Source organism: Megalobrama amblycephala, linkage group LG23 (assembly GCF_018812025.1).
Source record: "Megalobrama amblycephala isolate DHTTF-2021 linkage group LG23, ASM1881202v1, whole genome shotgun sequence".
Classification (NCBI taxonomy): domain Eukaryota; kingdom Metazoa; phylum Chordata; class Actinopteri; order Cypriniformes; family Xenocyprididae; genus Megalobrama; species Megalobrama amblycephala.
The window spans coordinates 15,687,921-15,707,371 of NC_063066.1; the positions used below are offsets into that span (position 1 = coordinate 15,687,921).

Below are 19,451 nucleotides of genomic sequence, written 5' to 3' on the forward strand. Positions count from 1 at the left end.
TAATAATTGCACCATAAAATATCACAATTTGAAAGGCTGTGCTCTTCTGTCGTCCTTTTCTCTCTCTCTCTCGCTCGCTTTTATCTCTAGTATGTGGAAAATAGTATTGGGGAAACGACTTTGAAACTTTACCTCACCAAGCTACAAGCAACTAGTAACTAAAGTAGTTATACTACAGTCAGGCAACTCCATTATATTTGCATTTCTCATACTTATACAACACCATTTTTTTTTTTTTTAATTAAAGTTAAATTAATTAAAACAAAAACAAAGATAAATGAAAAACATTTAAGTAATGTTAAAAATAAGTTTTTTAATTATTTTGAAGAGTAGCTAGCTTGCAGCGCTTACTAACGTACATGCAACTACATTAAAAAGGTACTTAAGGGGTGAAATCTTTTTAAATATACTGTTTTAACTATTGTATGATTTATAATTTAAAGGGTTAGTTCACCCAAAAAATTACTCACCCTCATGTCGTTCCACACTTGTAAGACCTTCGTTTATCTTTGGAACACAAATTAAGATATTTTTGATGAAATCCGAGAGGTATATGACTCGTCCATAGACAGCAATTTAACCGACACTTTTAAGGTCCAGAAAGGTACTAAAGACAGCGTTTAAATAGTCGACGTGACTGCAGTGGTTCAACATTAATTTTATAAAGTGATGAGAATACTTTTTGTGAACAAAAATAACTACTTTGTTCAACAATCTCTTCTCTTCCCTGTCATTATCCTTATGTAGTTGCCGCAGTAAGCACAGGGCTTACGTCAGAATGCCGGCTCAGTATTGGCCAAAGCTGATCACATGAGCAGCACGACACATGCGTGTGATGCTGACGCAAAAGCCGGCCAATAATGAGTCGCCGTTCTGATGTAGAACCTGGACGCGCTGGACGTAAACAATGTATGAGAATGACACAGAAGAGAAGATACTGTTTAATAAAGACATTATTTTTGTTTTGTTTTTGCTTCATACAATTAAGGTTGAACCACTGCAATCACGTCAACTGTTTTAACAATGTCTTTAGTACCTTTCTGGACCTTGAAAGTGTCGGTTAAATTGCTGTCTATGGACGAGTCATATATCTCTCGAATTTCATCAAAAATATCTTAATATGTGTTTCGAAGATGAATGGGTGTGGAACGACAAGAGGGTGAGTAATTAATGATAGAATTTTCATTTCTGGGTGAACTAACCCTTTACTTAAAGACACTTTTTTTTTTTTGTATTTGTAGAAACTTCCTTTAGAAAATTAATGTATTAATTGAAAGCTTAAAACAAACAATAATAGAGCCTTTTTTATACATCTGATTCGAATAACTTAATACAGCAATAGAAGAGCAGAATTGAACTCATCTTCATTTATCAGTGAAGACCTAAAAAGCCATGCAGACTTTCTGCATATGAGAAAGAGCGAGGGCGTTCAGAAGAGTGTTAGATGATTGCCTCAGCTCACTCAGACTGAGTGTGCAATACATTGTGGCATTAAAACAGCAATGTTTTGGTCACACAACAAAGGCACTTGTTGGAAACAGTAGCTTGGTACTGAACAAGCTACATTATTTTAAAAACATCTTAACTACCGTCACACTACTTTGTATACTTGAGTCTCACTGTAGGAATTTCATTGTATTACATAAAATATCAAACCAAGTGCAAATAAATGATGCAAGAACTTTTTCAACTGTGCTTCTTTGGGGCATTTTTGTTAGCAAATTGTATTTTGTCTTTTTTTTTTTTAACAATATATTTATTGCTAAACCTACCAAACTATTTGTTGTGAAATACTTCATTTGAAAAGTGTACCTCTAATAAATGTCACTTTTTATGTAACAATACCATTCACACATTTGTATGTGTGGATTAGAGTCCATATACTTTTTGGAGCCAGTATAATTCCATGGTGCACTTCTTTCCTTCACTTTCTTTTCACTCAGCGTCTTCATTCCTCTACCAGTGACCCCAATTATTCGAGGTGCAAAAACTGAACGTTTGGAGGTCTTTGAAGCAGCCCCTCTGCTCATTGAAGGCAAACAGCACAATGTACGAGCAAATGATGAGGTGGCATCACTGTAGTTTAAAAGCAGCCAGAAGCGGCCCGCTCAGAGTATACCAGCATAAGATGAGCATTACAATAGCCTGGAGACGACAGGCTTTGCATTATTCAACAGTACAGGAAATACGCTTCAGGTTTACAGCAACAGCAAGAGACACTGATAATACAAAAACACACACACAAACAGATTCACACGAGGATCTCTAAAACAATGAAGTCTGATGGCTGTAAGTCTAGACGCTTGGAGTATAATGGATGGTAAAACACAGTCCTTGAACAGAAACCTTGAAAATGGACAAGGCCTCAGGCTCCGAGCGTTTGCACAGAACTCCCCCCTTCCTTTAGCATAATGTTGTTTCGATGGGACGGCATACATTTTGAAATCTGACCTCTCTCAGTGACTTTCACTCACCCAGAGAGAGAATGAACAATGATAGACCTGTGGGCGCCCATGTGATCTCTTTATAAAGCCTTCAATTCATCCTTTAACCCTGTATGTGAGCACTCAAGGTGAAAGAGAGAGGTCCTAGCACTAAGATCGGCCCTTTCATGTAACCCTTGTGATCATTTCGGTAATGATAAAAGAGTTCTTCCTCCAAGCGATCTTTCAACTTATCATTGTATACACATAAGCATCCCCCTGAGAACAGCGAGAATGAGTGAGAAATAGACACAGAGCGGTAAAGATCAAACAGAAAAATAGCACTGCTTTAATGTCTAGCCTTTAATGGATGAACCAAGATGCACTACTAAAATCACCAGCAAGATTCTATATGAACATTGTGGAGGGAATTCACTAAGAATGGGTGGAACCATTTACTACTTGCATGCTCTTTCTTACTGCCAGGTACACTAAAGGAATTATGCAAATCAAATCACCCTCAAATGTGCCGACAAAATATGGGCTGGATGCAATGCTTATTTTACAAGGACTGTACAGCATGAATCAGCTCTTTAAAATGCAGAAAGTCTACACTGGATATATGCTCTTCAGTTATAACGCTCTTCTTTACAAACACTTAATGAATAACTGATCTCATGATTGATTTAAAAAGTACACAGCCCCTCCTGGAATGCAATTTCAACTGAGGAGGGCCCACAGCAACAACCTGCACCGGGGCCCCGGATACCCTAGCTATGGCAAAATTTGCATGTGTATTTTGAAAAGTGAATATTTAGGAAAGTGCTGCGGCAATTTTTTGTGCTATCTAGTGGTTTAGAGAAAAATAAAATCAAAGGCACCTTTTTCCCTGCGGCGTCTTTAGCCCCACTGTACACTACAGTATATACAATGGCATGCGAAAGTTTGGGAACCCCTTGCAGAATCTGTGAAAATGTGAATAATTCTATCAAAATAAGAGAGATCATACAAAACGCATGTGTTTTTTTATTTAGTACTGTCCTGAGTAAGATATTTAACAAAAAATATGATTATATATAGTCCACAAGACAAAAAAAAAAAATATTGAATTTATTAAAATGACCCCGTTCAAAAGTTTGGGAACCATTGGTTCTTAATACTGTGTGTGGTTACCTGGATGATCTACGACTGCTTTTTTGTTTTGTGATGGTTCTTCATGAGTCTCTTGTTTGTCCTGAGCAGTTAAACTGAGCTCTGTTCTTCAGAAAAATCCTCCGGGTTCACCAGATTCGTCAGATTTCCAGCATCTTTTGCATATTTGAACCCTTTCCAGCAGTGACTGTATGATTTTGAGATCCATCTTTTCACACTTAAGACAACTGAGGGACTCAAACACAACTATTAAAAAAGGTTCAAACATTCACTGAAGCTACAGAAAGAAACACGATGCATTAAGATCCGGGGGGTGAAAACTTTTGAACAAGATAAAGATGTCCAATATTTTCTTATTTTGTTAAAAAAAACAAAAAACAAAAAACAAACAAACAACCCCCCCCCCCCCCCCCAAAAAAATAAAAAAAATAAATAAATAAATTATAAATTAAATATATATATATATATATATATTTTTTTTTTTTTTCCCCTCATTTAGTACTGCCCTTCAGAAGCAACATAAGACACTTAAATGTTTGCCAGAAGACAAATTAAGTACAATTTACTTTGATCTTCAAATTCAAAAAGTTTTCACCCCCCGGCTCTTAATGCATCGTGTTTCCTTTTGGAGCATCAGTGAATGTTTGAACCTTTTTTAATAGTTGTGTTTGAGTCCCTCAGTTGTCTTAAGTGAGAAAAGATGAATCTCAAAATCATTCAGTCACTGCTGGAAAGGGTTCAAATACGCAAAAGATGCTAAAAAACTGAAGAATCTGCAGGACCTGGAGGATTTTTCTGAAGAACATATATACATATGATACATATGATATATCACAGACACGCCAGGCTCTTCACTCAACCAATCACATCGCACTCCCTCTCCTGAGTATTAACCAGCAACACCTGACACTCATCATCACTCATAACCACCGCAGCAATAAAGACACTTCAGAGCACTGAGTCACTGTCCAGTCTCGTTAAGACATACTTCCTGTTATGCTTACCGTAAAGACTACTTACCTGTCTCCATTTTCTTCCAAGATCCCTCGTGTTCTCTGTGTCTTCAGTGAGTTGTCTCCGTGTGTCATCTACAAATCCTGGAGAGAAGATCAAGACAAGTATCACCGCCTTGATAGCCATCTGCTAAGAACTTTATCTGCATTCACTTACCTACACTCTGCTATAACTCTCTGGTTGTTCAATAAACATCATATACGTTTTACCTGTGTCTCCGTCCCCTTCTGTGTGTAACAATATATTATATATATATACACACATACACTGAAGGTGAAGGTTTGCCACTGTAGTATTGAGGCATTAGGGCTGCTGTAACTATGGAAACGCATTAGGAGATCATTTAATGTGAGCGAGACAAGCCAAACAGGCCAAGGAAATTGAAAACAGATGAACTGTTGTCATGAGCAAAATTCCTCCATGCAAACATCACACAAACGTGCACTCTGACACACTTAGCACATAGCCTCACATGTGCATTTTCCTCTAATGAGGAAGTTCATACAGAACTTACACATGGAGTATTTCGGCATATTGCACATGCTCTGCTTTCCTTTCTCATGCGGCTATTGTCTGTCTGGACTACAGTGACCATTTTGAATTATGGATGGTATCTCACTTTTAGTGACAGTGACAAAAACAACCATTCCACTCTGCTTTTACATCTCCCTCAAGCGTATAATACGTCTTTCCCTTGGCTTATTGTTGTCCCACTTTCCCTCCTGCTCTCTCTCTCTCTCTTTTTCCTTCACTTACCTTGTCTACCTGATTCAGTGTAAGAGCACCATAATATATAAAAAGAAACACTTAACATGACCTTAAAGAAGAGTTCACTTCTGAAATGAAAATTCTTTCATCAGTTTTGAATTCTGTGAAACACCAAAGGCATGAATGGATAATGTTATGGACACTATTTTTCCACATATAATGAATGGGGATTTGGGATGTCAAGCTACAAAACAACACCATAAAATATAACTGGTTAATATGAAAAGTAACATAATGAAATTCAGGCAGGTTTTTTTTTTTTTTTAAACTTGTGTTTAATTAAATAATGGCATATTTTTATTTTTGGGGTAAAATATCCCTTTAATAAACTAACCTCTACACAAAAATGGGAGCAAATGTCATAATATATTTAATGTCGCTCAGACTTTAACTATTTATTTTTAATATTTTATAATTTGTATTTGTAAACAAAACAGCATTAATCTTAAATTACCTCAAAATTTCCTTCTAGTTAAAAACAAGCTGCCATTATTGTGTGACTGTTTTTGTTGCAGATATTACCCGAACAAAGCTGCTTTACAAGCTCATTGTTTAGCCTGTAACTTCAGTATGCTAACAGACATTTTATGCACTGCAACCTGTTTTGTTTTTGTTCGCCTTTCCTCCTGTTTTCCTTTTTGGAGAGCTCAAAATTAGGAACTTCCACACACACAAACATAATGTAGGCACATTTGTGTGCAATTAAGCCTTGCTTTGTCTTTGTGAAAGTTTAGACACAAGAGCAGATCAGGCTTTTGTCTTCAGCACTGTCCAGGCGAACTCCAACAGGGACAAACTGCCTTTTGTTGCGCTTTGACATTCAGCTGGAGAGAGACAGAGAGACAAAAGAAGCTTGGAGTGGGCTGTACCCCTCCTTCACGCAAACACACACACACACTTATACATGGATGACTTAAAGAAGAATTCACATTTATTTGTATAGCGCTTTTCACAATACATATTGTTTCAAAGCAGCTTTACAGAAAATGCATATTTCTACATTATGTCTATCTATCTATGTAAATGATGACAGATTTTTCATTTTGGGGTGAACTATCCCTTTAAATGCAAATATAATACATTTAAACCACATTTCACAGCCGTCAGTTTGTAACGGGCATGCGAGCAAATATTTGGCGTATACTGTAATGGCACGTCTGGCTAGTAAAGCTACCTAAATGGGTGGAATGTAGCGCTGGACAACATAACAGCCATATCATGAGGCCTAAAGAAGCTCTTCACAGTGCTGTTGTAAAATAAGAACAGTTTCAGTCAAGTGCCGGCCCATTGCATTAAATTCATGTCATGAAATCAGGGTCGGCATTGCCTGGTCATTTATAGTACTTACTCTTTGTGCTTGTCTTGGTGTGAATTCATGAGCGCAGGCACTCAAGCAAGCGTACTCGCTTGTGTTTGTGTGTGTGTTTGTGTGTGAGTGTCAGGCCTGCGAGGCTGAGTGTGACAGAGTTGTCAAGTAACAGAAGAGAGGGTGGCAAAGCTGCTCTCAGCAACGCTAGAAGAGCAAAGAACAGCATGTCATTTCATCTTTTCATTTTTTCTCTCCTTCTTTCATTTCAACCCTTGTTTTTCTCCACTTGTGTGGCTGTTAGGCAGAAAAATGCGCCCGCTGAAGGCTTTAGGAAGTGATTGTGTGTGCCAGTGTGGAGTGTGGGTTGGTGCAGATGTATATACTTATGAGAAGAAATGAAATATTTGCCTGGAGTTTCTCGCTAATCACCATTCTTATAACCCTGACACCCCCACCATCATTATCATCTTCAGCGGCGCCACAACCATTAGCGACCGAACTTAGGATATCAACTTTAATTTATCAAGAACAAACAAATATCTGGCCTCTGGTATTGTTTGTGGTTTTCTACCCCTTTTCACCCTTCAGACATGTTAATACATCCAACATGTGATAACCCCTCCCTCATCGAGTCTTTTTGCGAGATAAGCATCATGTGGCTGGGAGGGAAACATTGCATCTCTGTTCAACTCATTGTCCTTTTTTTTTTTTTTTTTTTTTTTTGTATTCTAATGAGCGACTGTATCTTAACGCAGATATGGGCCGACGAAGACGCCGAGTGCAAACCGAAGCTTGCGCTACAAGAGGCAAAACAAAAGCTGGAACGGAAATGTAGGGCAGCCCTCAGTCGAACCACACCACGCCGCGTCTGACCCTGGACTCTGAGGCTCCTTACTGCAAGCAAATTTTACACAGTCCAATCAACCCTTTAGCCCTATGCATACATTAGCATTTCAACGAGGCTCGTCTGTCCTTCCCTCCTTTAAGGAAATGACTAACCTCTACACGCTTTCATTAAGATGAAACTCTGTGCTTGACTTTTTTTCTTTTCATAATGCAGTTTGGAAATTCCTTATTTAGGAGACAATACAACAAATCCTTTGCAATGCAAATATCTGTAAAATTTTAGCATACAGTCTTTTTTCATGTAACATTAACTCAATATTATATGTATACTTCTGTATGTGTGTGTGTGTGTGTGTGTGTGTGTCCTCATAAACCAAATGGCTTAAAAAACATACTAAACAGTGTTTTATATACACTTTTAAAGTATAAAAAGTATGAAATTGTATTACTTATAATAAGTCAAGGCTGCATTTATTTGATCAAAAATACAGTAAAAAAAAAAAAAAAAAAAAAACAGTAATACTGTTACATTTTATGACAATTTGAAAGTGCATTTAAACATTTTAAATTTTACAATGTAATTTATTCCTGTGATGGCAAAGCTGAATTTTCAGCAGCCAGTCTTCAGTGTCACATGTCTTCAGTGTCACATGATCCTTCAGAAATATAAATTTAATATGCTAATTTGATGCTCAAGAAACATTTCTTATTATAATCATTATCATCAATGTTGAATAAAGTTGTGCTGGCTAACATTTTTTAGGATTCTTTGATGAATAGGAAAGTCAAAACAACAGCATTTATTTGAAATATAATTTTTGTAACAATGGAAATGTCACGTTTGATCATTTTAATGCATCCTTGCTAAATAAAAGAAAAAAAAGGGGGAAAAAATCTTACTGACCCCAACTTTTGAACGGTAGTATATATATATATATATATATATATATATATATATATATATATATATATATATATATACATACACACATATAAACACAAGACTGCTATATATGTTCTGATGATAGTATGTCTAAATGCTTCATATGTTGCATATGGCAGATTTATAAGGCATCCAAAACTTCATAAACCCTTCAGGAAAAGTCTTTTAACAGTTGCTTATAATTTTACCTGACATTCCACAAGGACATCGGCCAGACATTGTCAATTCTTAATATATTCACCATGTCCGAGAAGGCTGTAAATCAGTGAGAGTCTTCCCTAAAGCATAATAACACTCACCAGAGTGATTTACACATTTGCCTGACTATATGCATTATCAACACATACTAAAACAGCCATGCCAATGGCATCAATACTCCGAGCTCTACGGTGAGTGACATATAGTATAAATAAATCTAAAAATAGTGTAGTAGAAAATAAAAGGAAAGTAAATACAAACTTCTTGAGGTCCATAACTCAGGGAGATTGATTAGTGTGTCATGCTAGGCAGTTTTCCAACTTCACTGATCCGGCCAAAGTCAACAGAGACCAGGACTGACCCACACACACACACTGATCGCTTCACACCGTGCTTACCTTACATGCACTGTATACTGGGTCACAAACATCCATACCTAAGCTGGATTTGAAACTCAGCTGGCCAAGTACAACAAATTCAGCTCCAGACTGACCCCAAAACCTAAAACCCACACGTGCACCATGAGCTCACCTCAGAAAACACATCTACATGCTCTGAAAGCCAAACATAACACAATTTAATCACACACACACACACACTGTGGGGGTCTCAAAACTAAATAAAAACAATTTGTATGATATATGAACTACATATGAACAAACATTTACTGTAGATATGAAATAAACATATTTGATATGATTAAAATTATATTCTGGAAACTCTTGGAAAATCAATAATGTATTAAAGCACTTTTTGGATAAGAGTGTCTGCTAAAAGCCTTAAATGCAAAAGTAATAAATTGAAACCACATTTCACAGTTGTCAGTTTGTAATGAATAACTCTAGAGAGTTAAATGTGAGCTGGGTATCTGAGCAAATATTATATTTGCCATTTAAATGGAACGTCTGGCTAGGAAAGGTACCTGAATGGGTAAAGTGCAGGTCAACAGCCATATCATAAAGTCTAAAGTAGCTCTTCATAGTTATGCAGTAAAATAAGAACAACATTGCATTACATACTGCATATGGTATGCCATTGCCTGGTCATTTATAGTCCTTCACATGTTTCACACATCCTCTCATTGTGATATTTTTTGTGAGATACAAAGCAGAGACAAAAAAGACAAAGCTCAAAATGTACTATATTATTTCAAAAACACAATGTTTTCAACTTAATGTATATTAGCATAGGGCTGGGCGATATATCGCATTCGACTGTCACGCGCATTTCGTCAGTAAAGCCGGTTCCCCGATTACCGCAAAATCGCCATCACCTGCTTTTAAATGGAGCGGCATTTAATAGACAGAGCCGTAGATCACTGACAAGCCACGCAATATCGCGTTCATATCGCAGATGAATAGCTTATATTCATAGCTTATCAGTGAACTACGGCTCTGTTTATTAAATGCCGCTCCATTTGAAAGCAGGTGATGGCGATTTATATTAGCATACTTAAAAAAAGGTAAATTTACCAGAGAAGAACTTGTTTTCAGCACTGTAAACCCGAGTAAGTTGGGCTTACTCAAAAAATTTGAGGTAATCAGTTACATCAATTTTTTGGAGTTATGATGCTTCCAATTCCCTTGATGGCAGAACCATCAAGTTTGTAGTACTCATGCATGTTAATTTCTCCTAACTTGAAGTACTGAGTTAGCTAACTCATACATTTTGATAGCAATTAACATAAAATATTTAGTTTACTTTTTTTATTTTGAGTTCTTGCAAATCAAACGAGTTATTTACTTTACTATAAACCCTAAAAAAATACAGAAAATGCCAACTTGTTAATCTGCTAACATGTTAACAACAGCATGGTATAGCACTTACTAAATAAGTACAGCATCTTAAAACATGTAACTTACCTGCTCTCAAACAAAGCCACATGCGCAACTTGTTACCATGATGGTAACTCTCTAAAAACCCACATTAACAGAAACTCTTCTAAATTAGCATAATAAAACATTAATCACTACTAAATCTCCCTTACCATTAATCGTGCACAAAAAACATTATATAGCACTTAATTTGAGCATTTATTCTCACTTTCGAGTGCCAGGGGCAAAGCATGCTGGGAAATAGAAATCTCAGCCCAGTTTCAGTTAAACTTAAGTTAGTCTAAATTAAAAGAAATGAGTTCATACAACTCAAAACAATGAAACAGTTCCGTTTATTAAAATATGTCTGTGCTGTGAACTCAAAAGAAAAAGAAAGTTCTAAATACTCATAGCAGTTAATTTAACTGAACTAATTTGTTCAATTTAAGTTTGTCCTACTCAAACCAATTAAGTATTTTCATATATCAACATATTTACTAAAAACATCTGCATATATCTTATACAGTTTTGCCTCTCTGATTCATTTACCTCCTCTTAGGAACCTTTTTACAAGTTCATGTCCATATGGAGCAACAACACTCAATTTTAAAAGACAAAAATACAGATTATGAATAATTTGCAGTGATGTAGCTTTAAACAATCAGAGCTTGCATTTCAATGCCACAGACAGACATCAGAACATTAAAAACAAAACTCAGCTACACCCACAGCAAAGAAAAATCTCAAATAAGATCTCTTCAATGTCTCAAATGTTTTTAGACAGCAGTGCTTCCCAAGGAAACTCACATGTGTCCTGTACAGTTTTGAAAGAAATGTCACAAACTGTGCTTAGGGGACACCAATGTCATCAAAGATTTCAGTAAGGACTCAAGATATTTCTGTTCAGTTAAATTCACATTTATTTCACTATTCTCTTACTGCATGCCAAAAAATGGTCTCAAATGTATTTCTCTTGTAGAAGAAATATATGAGAAAAAAGTTGATACTTGAATAAGTCCTAACTGAGAACTCCATTAAGTCTCCAGAGCGATGACAGGGCATCCTCTGAGCTAAAAAAAAAGGTCCTTAGCACAACCTTGTTTGCTTGACCAGTGTCTCTTGCCATTTTTTGTTAAGAAACAAGGCCAAAAACTCCTGAAGTTTATCTTCCGTGGGCTGGTGATTCCAACATTCTCTGCTTGCCTGAAGCTTTTGTTCGATTTCTTAATTTCCTTAATGTAAGGAACGCTGATGCAATTACAAGAAAGCATCTTCATTTTCTTATCCCCTGTGTGCAATGTCTGACCAATCAGCAAGCACGACATGGGTGAGAAGGATGATGGGACACTAGCCTGTGGTCGTTAGGCAGAATTCCCTTTGAAACAGTTTAAAAACAGACCTCTATTATTCATGGACCAAAAGATTTCAAAGACTTATAGTTTATTGTTCTTACAGCCCCAAATAATGCATTTAAATAAGTGACATTCATATTCTCACTTGCTTCATTTTGCTTCTCTCTCCTCCCTTTTTTCGGAACGCATGATAAAATTCTGTTTGTTTATTTTGCTCTGTTGAGGAATTGCCTATGCTCAAAGACTGTAGGCATGTTTAATCAGCCCACACACTTCTTGGATTAAGATATACATAATTATTCAGATCATACATATGCATGAGGCAGTGCTGTTGCATTCAAACTGGGAGTCTGAATGCATGGTGTCTATAATGTCATTGTGGTTCATTAACAATGGGGGGAGAGAGAGAGAGCGAGAAAGTGAGCAATATAAGTAGGCAATAAAGAATTGGATGGAGGAATGGAGATATATAAAGAGAATTGTGACCCCTGCCCGAGGCATTGCTTCCTTTACAGTAATCCAACAGGCAGATAATTAGAGAGAAAAACTTGTTAAAAGGGCTGAGAGAACACACACATACGGACACACACTTGTTCAGCCCTAACCAGCCCAACCAGCTGTCTGTTTCTATGTCTTCCAACACTGGAAGGCAAGCCATATGGGACCAGACAAAAAAATAAAAAAATAAATCTGTTTATTAAAGCAATATCACACCAGAAAAACTGCTGTGTGAAAACTGCAATACAACAACAGTTTAAAGGACAAGTATGTACATAATTAAGGAAAATGTCCCAAAGATCCTCTGTGTGAAAATACTTTTTAAGGCTGGAATACACTGCACAAATGTTGCCCAGATTTTATTTTAATAGACGCTAACTGGCAAAAGTTAATCTTTGGGAAGTCACAGTGACAGATTTTACAGAAAAATCGCATAATGTATGGTAGTATGAGACTTTCTTTTCTTTTCTTTTTTTTTTAGCTCCAGACTATGATTCCATCCAGTCGGACATATAAAAATGTTAGACATTGAGCCGATTTTCAAACATTTTTGAGCTGATTTTTGAGTTTTCATTTGTTGCACGTCTAGCAATGAGGCACGTTTCTGCATGAGTGTGTTGTGTTCAAAATGATTTGTAATTTAGTATATGATGTCCAATTTTTCTCTATTACCATTAACAAAGTTTGCAATCGTATGATGCCTAGTGTTTCAGATTTTACAAGTCGTGTCTTGTATTCCAGCTTTAAACACCACAGATTCATGATCTGTTGCTAGATTGTATACATGTGTCCAAACAATAATTCGAAAAGGTTAAGTTAGAACTAGCAACAAAGGTAGCATTATTGAATGATGTAGCTTTTATGCAATTGTTTAATAAACAAGAAGTTAATACTGAGTAACTCACATTTCTGACACAATATTGCCAGTTATCCTTGGATTCACAAGGAATCCATAGAAATCAATATTATACTTTTCTGACAAACTGTTCAAAAGTTATTTCACATTTTTTAGATCTCATGACCGATTGCTCAAAGTTTGGCCGAGATGCAGCCTCTGAACCAATATTGGGTCCACTTCGTTAAGTTTGCGACATCACAACTTTTTTGTTCACCAATAGGTCATAAAATTCTGTTCGGTCATTTCTGTTCGTCTCAGTCCAAAGATTATCTTTGCCAATTTTCGTAAGAATTGGCCAGTTACGTTGTTATTGCCAGTTACGTTGTCATACTCCGCTAACACAAATAGTTCCAACTTCCAATTGACGTCAAAGCAGAACCGTCACTTATCTGAGAAACACACAATAATGGTGTTTTGTTCATGAACGATTCAGGTGTTTTTGAAAAAAAATCGGTTAAGTAAATTATTCAATGACTCATTCATAAAGAGTCAACTTGATTTGTTCCTGAATGAATCAGTTGAGTGAATGAACAAATGATTTAATGGTTCACTTGTCGCCACCTACTGGCGTAATCATGTAAACTGTGGAAAGACTCCAAACCTTCACCACTAATACACAAACTGACAATGTGTTTGTATCACACAAACACAGACAAGATGTGATACAAGACTGATACAAACAGGGATTTTTTTTTTTTTTTTGCTTTATTAAAAAAACAAAACAAAACAAAAAAACAATTCAGACAAAATTAGAAACTTTCTACAGTGTCATAAAACTTCATGATAACCTTCACAGTATTTTCCGAGGCGCATATGTTCAGCTGAATTGCACATATATCTGAGTTTAACAAGACTCTAACACACAGCACAAGCAATGACAGGAAATGACACATCATTAACCGAGTGCCTGAGCTGAAAGTTGTAAGAAATAGAGTAGGAGAGAGAGAAAGAGAGATATAGAGAGGGAGGCCAAGATGGTTAGAATGGCCCGGCTGGAGCTCCAATAAAAACATGGCAGCCATAGCTAATGTGATTCCTCTAGCATGAGTCAGTGGTGTATAAATATCCAGGAAGGACCCCACTCTCTCTCTTACACACACACACACACACACACACACACACACACACACACACACACACACACACACACACACACACACACACACACACACACTCTCTCTCTTTTTCTGTTTTCCCTCTCAGTCTTTTGGGTATCGCAGATTCACCAGATTCACAAATCACCAAAAGGGCTTGTGTTCGAATTTTATGGATATTTATTTGACGCTTTCATTTCCTCAGATTTGCCGGCAAAGAGATGGAAGAGAGTATGTGATGTACACTGGGAAAATTCCTCACCGGCTTTATTGAGTCCAAATAAATTGTGTGAGTGCATTTCCCAAAGCACTACATTTTCAAAGGGACTCCCCAGAGGCTATGCAGAGTTGTTGATAGCCTGCAGATCTCTTCTCTGTTAACAGCCCTTTCTCTCACACTCACAAGTATGCACACCATGCAGCCTACACAAGCTACTAGTAAGTGCATTTGAATAGGAATAGTTCACCTAGAAATGAAAATGTAATTTTTATTTCTCCTCAAGAGTTTGTTTCTTTCTTTTTTCTTTCTTTCTTTCTTTCTTTCTTTCTTTCTTTCTTTCTTTCTTTCTTTCTTTCTTTCTTTGATGGTCTTTTCCATGCAGGTACATTGCATAGCGGATCTCTTAAATATGATATATTGTGTATACGTTAAAGGTACTTTTTTATGGTGCTTTTATGCATTTTTTGAGGTTTAAAAGCCTCAGTGCTAATTCATTGTAACTACATGGAAAAATAGCAACTAGTACAGTTCTTCAAAAATATCTCCCTTTATGTTCCATGGAAGAAAGTCTTACTGGTTTGGAACAACATGAGGGGAGTAAATGATGACAGAATTCTCATTTTTGGATGATTTATTCCTTTAACAGCCTTCTCTTTCTGTATTTCTCTCTCTCTCTATTTAATGCATTCAAGCACACAAACTACTGGTGAGGGTGTTTGTTAAAGATGCAGCAACATGATCGTGCTTTGTTTTCAAATGGTCCTCTCTCTTCTGCTGTTGCAGCAAGTCGTTCTACAGTTTCCTCATGCCAAGCCATTATTTCTTCTCTCCCCTGTGTTTTACTGACCTTCAGACCGACTCACCAAAGTTTCCCCCCTCCTCTCTGATCAGACAGCTGCCAGCACTCACAGCTCTGAGCCTAAGCTTATACTACACTCATGCATAGCCTGTGTTTGTTAAGCACTCATACTTTTAGCCTTGTTTTATTGAAGTTTCTTTATATCCTTTTTGCAGAAATTTACGAATGACTGTACTGCCTCAAACTTTCTTGGACACACGTTTCTTTGGCTCTGTTCTGTCTCTCGGTTCCTTGGACGGCCGGATTGAATTTAGTCCAGAGGCCAGTTGAAGGATCTTCAAGTCTTTCTTATTCAACACAGAGCTCTCCGCACCCTCAAACACACACACACACGCACGCACACACACACACACACTCCTTCATCTCCATCCTTACTTCAAACAAAGAGCTGCCTCATCACATTCTGTTGCTTTCAAACCACACACACTCGCCTAACCGCACATACACACAGAAACGCACAGCCTTGGTGTGCCTCCAAAGAAAGATGGAAACATGGAAAGCAAGAGGTGGGGCAATGGAGGAAAGCCAGAGGTTAAAAGAGAATGTGTTTTTCTTTTAAGTCATGCTTTTCAGAAAACTTGGATAGGCATTCTTTATATATTTTTCCTTCTGTTTTTCTTTTTCCTTTTACCAATCCACCCGCTCTGGCTTAGGCTCTAGATGTGCTGCCCATGGTTTGATCTTTGTGTGTGTGTGTGTGTGTGTGTGTGTGTGTGTGTGTGAGTGTGAGAGAGAGAGAGAGAGAGAGAGAGAGAGAGAGAGAGAGAGAGAGAGAGAGTGCAAAATTTAGCAATTGTATTTTTTTTTTCCCTTTTGCAAACCATTCTATGGGGGATTCACTAAGAATGTATTTGCTTTTATAAACAGTACAATAAAGAAAGAAGTTAATTGTTTTGAGTAGGCCTAACTTACCTTTTAAGCCTAACTTACTTTTTCTAATTTTGCTAATGAAACGCAAGTAGTTCTGTTGAATCAAATTCAAATTCAAATTCAAATTCAATTTGCTTTATTGGCATGACATATTTAGGTACATATTGCCAAAGCATTGCATAAAGCAAAACAAAATCAAACAATCAAACAAACATACAAACAAGAACATATATAAAATGCATTCATATATATATATATATATATATATATATATATACACATATATATACATATATATCTATACACATATTGATAGTAGTATAATATGGATGTGTTCACTCAGTACCTCTTAGTTTGTGGCAATTATAAATATGGTGTGCTACTAAAGCGGAAGAAGGTCCTTCACCAAGTAATATTTTCAGTTTGTCAGTTTCGTGGAGTGACTGGAACTCTGGGATAATATTCTGTATTTGACAGTACAGTGACTCTCTCTTAAGGTTGTGTATTTATCACAGTGGATGAGGAAGTGTGCCTCCGTCTCAACTGCCCCAGATCTACATTCATTACAGACTCGATCTTCTTTGGGTAACCATGTCTTCTTGTGTCGCCCTCTTTCTATGGCCAGCTGGTGGTCACTAAGTCTGTACTTGGTTAACAAATTCCTGTGTGTTGTATTTCTGACAGAGGTGAGATATTCAGCCAGACTGTACTCTCTGTTTAGATTAAGGTAACACTGGAGACGACTTTGCTCTTTCGTTTGCTCTTTCTTTGAATCTATGATACAGTCAATCACTCATAAAGATCGTCACTTGATTCATTCCTGATTGAATCTGTTTTTGAATGAATTGTTTAAATAAATGATTCATTGACTCACTCATAAAGAGAGTGGCTCTATTCGAAATTGCATATTTCCATACTACATAGTAGCCAAAAAACACTATGGGAAAAGAGAAGTATGTCTGAATGTACAGTTGGCGAAAAGTACGGCATGGATGACTTACGACTTCTTGCACAATACTGAAGTGAAGCATTTGATAGACATTTTACTATCCCATGAAGCCACAGGAGAGGATTTGTGAATGGCAGTGAATTGGCAAAAATTATGCTGGTAGGTCACATGATAATGACAACATGTACTACACATTATGTACAGTACTATGTATGTTATATAGTACACACATTTATACTATATAGAACACAGGCACAAGGTTACTCTCAAAAGAAGTACCTACTCAGAGAGCATGTAATTTCGGACACAGCCGGTCACTTGATTTGGTCTTGAATGAATTAGTGTTTTTAAAAGAATTAGTTGAATAAACATTTCCCTGACTTACTCATAAACAGACACTCGATTTGTTTGTGAATGAATCAGCATTTTTGAGAGAATTGGTTGATTCAGTGACTCACTCATTAAGTCTACTGACATAACAATGTAACCTGCAGAGAGAAAAAAATCTCCAACTCTAATGCACAAACTTAATTAAAAAAACATCAATTGCACCAATTAAATAGTACTGGATTTTGTGAAAAAATTCATGTTTTTTCACTGAAAAGAATTACAATGACAAAATTAAAATACTCTGTGCATTTAGCACCTGGATAGTGGCAAATAAGACGCTGATTTTTGTGTTTAAATACCACACTCAAAAGTGCCACAACTGTTTGATGAATCCACCCCAGTGTGATTAATTTGCTTTTCTGTGTGTGTGCACAGCTGACAGACTGAAGCTTTTACAGACAGAGGATTCTCAGAAGCTTGTCAGTCCCTGACATTGCTTCTAGGGATAAACATGACAAGAGCAGATGTACATTCATGAACTGGCTTCTGCGCTTTATCTCTTCCATGTTCTCCGTTTCTCTCTTTCGTCTTCATGTCCCTTTCGTGCATTCCTTCTACAATTCTTTATTTCCATCCAAATGAATATAAGTCTCTGTACAGCCCATGTCAGAGTCTGTTAACACACTTGGCCCTGGATCTGTATGACTGACTGTCTTGTTTATCTCTATACCTGTCTCTTTGTCTGTTTCTCTTTCTCTCTTGGGTGGCAAGGCCATGCTGACTCTGTCCAGTCCAGGCATTAGAAACACAGTCTAACAGCTGCTTTCAATTAATTTTCTTTCCCCTGATCCGGCAGCCCTGACCAGCTCTCCTCTCTCCCACGTTCAGCCCTCACTCTAACACTCACAGCTAATCTAATCACTGCTGGACAATACCGCTCATCTTCTGTATCCTCCACGTCAACTACTACATATTCTCTCTCTGTCTGATCTGACTAAAACTAAAGGCAATTGTAAAGAATTTAACAGTTCCTATTCCTCTTAACGATTTTGGTTCTTTAATGGATCTAATAAATAATTGCAAAAAAACAATTTAATCTCTAAATGACAATGATGCGATCATTTCAAACAATAACAAAGATTTTTAATATCAACATAAAATATATATTCTCTTGAGACTCCCTGCTTCAGAGCAGTCATAGTTAATGATATGCTAAAGTACGTTGACGTGATTGGTTACAAGGTAGTTTGTGACGTCACAAACATCAGCGATTTCAAAACACGTCTTTAGATCACTGCAGTTTTAAACAGAAAATACTCAACAATGGTGTTTGACTTATGAATTTGCATATGGTTTGTCTTAAAGCATATTAAAAACAGTCATATAAACAACATTAAAAACTTGATTTTCACCACAGGGAGTCTTTAAAACATTAACTAACATTAACAAATTAACCTTATTGTAAAGTTTTACTCAATTATTTCGTGTTTACACAGACATTTCAATTACGTTTTCACAATATTTTCTGAGAAAATAATTGGTCTATCTATATTAAAAAAGAGGCTACTACAATGATTATTAGACAACCGGATCATAAGAGTCATTTATTCAGGAGTCAGAATAGCTTGGTTGCACTGTATGCATGTTGCATTGGTAGTACTGGGAACTATGAGTATTTTATTACAGGATTCCGTACTAAAATACGCGCATCAAATAAGAATGCACATGCGAGAACCATTAATGAAACTGACCATCATTACACTCTGGTCTTATTTAATGGAACTAGTTCTGAATAACAGTTCAGTGCAATCCCATAGAAATACAAACCAAATGACTGACAAAGGTTACGTTCACACTGTCAATTTTTGGGATTGACAACCGCATTTACTTACAGCTGTGAGTCTTCAAATTTCC

The 19,451-nt window shown here is 36.7% G+C and overlaps 1 long non-coding RNA gene across 1 annotated transcript in view; it reads right to left on the reverse strand.

The window, feature by feature from the left end:
* Positions 1-5,531: 5,531 nt before the first annotated feature.
* The window catches only part of LOC125259163, a 54,610-nt gene continuing 40,690 nt past the window's right edge, over positions 5,532-19,451 (reverse strand). Inside the window, exon 4 of the long non-coding RNA XR_007182737.1 lies at positions 5,532-6,181. This is a non-coding gene — a long non-coding RNA (uncharacterized LOC125259163). The remainder of the gene's footprint in view (positions 6,182-19,451) is intronic.